Source organism: Micropterus dolomieu, unplaced genomic scaffold, assembly GCF_021292245.1.
Source record: "Micropterus dolomieu isolate WLL.071019.BEF.003 ecotype Adirondacks unplaced genomic scaffold, ASM2129224v1 contig_9265, whole genome shotgun sequence".
Lineage (NCBI taxonomy): Eukaryota > Metazoa > Chordata > Actinopteri > Centrarchiformes > Centrarchidae > Micropterus > Micropterus dolomieu.
Genome location: NW_025738251.1, coordinates 3,423 through 5,280, shown reverse-complemented (window position 1 = coordinate 5,280; position 1,858 = coordinate 3,423). Strand labels below are relative to the sequence as shown.

General features: G+C 42.7%; 2 non-coding genes across 2 annotated transcripts; both read left to right on the top strand.

Annotated features, from left to right (window-relative positions):
• The first annotated feature begins 427 nt into the window (after nucleotides 1–427).
• On the top strand, nucleotides 428–499 carry trnah-gug. The gene has a single exon. It is a non-coding gene; the product is annotated as a tRNA-His (tRNA).
• A 239-nt stretch (nucleotides 500–738) lies between these two features.
• Nucleotides 739–811, top strand: trnar-acg. The gene has a single exon. It is a non-coding gene; the product is annotated as a tRNA-Arg (tRNA).
• Nucleotides 812–1,858: the final 1,047 nt, after the last annotated feature.

Here is a 1,858-nt window from a genome sequence, read left to right as displayed (position 1 = left end):
AACCTACGTGCCAATTTTGGTGAGTTTTCGTCCAGCAGTTTTTGCTGCCCAAACACTTTAAGCAGAGAAAAGGAAGAAAAGAAGAATCAGAACAAAACCAATAGGGCTCCAGCAGCTTTGCTGCTTGGATCCCTAAAAACTGGACCATCAACATGTGGTAAAGGGTGTCTGAGCCCTTGACATCAGTCCCTCACAGAAGCAAACAGCCTAATCTTGTGTTTAGTGTTACTTGCTCATCATATTTCTTTGAATGACAACATTTGTCCATTAGGACGTAGAAAGCAGTGTTACGTAAACAATCCATGGAAATTGACTGTCTGTTGTCACACATCATTCAGGAAACCCATACAGATAAAATAGTAGAATATTTGCTATTCAGAGCTGAAACTATCTTCTCACAACAAGAAGGGACGCAGCCGTTCAAGTGGCCGTGATCGTATAGTGGTTAGTACTCTGCGTTGTGGCCGCAGCAACCCTGGTTCGAATCCGGGTCACGGCAGAAGGTGTCAGCGGCCTTGTTTTTTATTCAGTTGCTTTACTGTACTCCGAAATCTATTTCATTTTACGTAGTTTTAAACCCGATAGCTCAAGTAAATTTCCCTGTGTCAGGCCCCGTACTTTCCAACTGACCTATTATTTGACCGGCGTCCCCCCACACATGTCTATGACGAACAAGACCACTGCCGTTTGTAATCACTGCTGTGAGAACCAAGCTGCTCCCCCAGGTGCCCGAGTGCAGGGCTAGTGGCGCAATGGATAACGCGTCTGACTACGGATCAGAAGATTCTAGGTTCGACTCCTGGCTAGCTCGTTCTGCCCTTTAGCTTGTAAATCGCTCAAGCTTCAACAGCAATGTTCTGTCTCTATATTCCGTGTGTCATGGTACATTTACATGTGAATGGAGCCAAATCAAAGAATACGGCTCCGAGCGGCAATGATCGGGACCCAAGCGACTCCTGAAAAACCCAACGTTTGAACCTTTCAGAGGAGAAGAACAGACGCAGATCACTTAAGAGATTAAAGTAATGAAAGAATTTGGACTTGAAGATAATGCAAACTTAATTTTTACAGCATCACTTTGAGATCAGAGAGTGTAATTTTATGTACCTGACTACTGGGTGAATTGTTCAACCCAGATGCGACATTTTGTGTTTCCAAGATTTAAAGTTTAAGCTGCACAAACACTTTTAGGCAGAGAAAGATAAGAAGAAAGTGTCACGGGATCCAAATAAAATAGAAAAGTCAGACCCACTATGACCTGAACACCTCCATTGTCATCGAGTCTGTCTCAGCCACCTGGGGGTTTCAACTCTGGAACGTCAGATCTCCAGAGTAGGTGACTTGCTGACTGAGTCACTTACTGGTGAGAAGCGCCTTCTACACAACATCTCACAAGTTGAGGTAGTGACGTCACATGTGCCAGACCCGGATAGTTTTGTTACTTTAAACTTCAAACGCTTACAACAGTCAAGATGTTGGTGAGAAAAAAAAAATTAAAAATCATGCGTCATTCTGCCGGTTTTGGGTGTGTTGTGAATTATTTTGGTTGCATTTGATCCAAAACTGAGTCAAAAAGAAGATGTTGTTCATATTGTACAAGCTACAGCAAGATACTGAATATCACTGCAGACTCACCGTTTGACCAATCTCAAAACCCTTTGAAACACTTGATATCGGCCATCTGGAGAAGAACAGACGCAGATCACTTAAGAGATTAAAGTAATGAAAGAATTTGGACTTGGAGATAATTGCGGAAACGCAAACTTCATCTTTAGGTAGAGGATTTTTGAGGTAGTGACGTCAAAAATCATGCATCATTCTGCCGATAGCAAAGAAACACAAGAAGAAAGTGTCACGG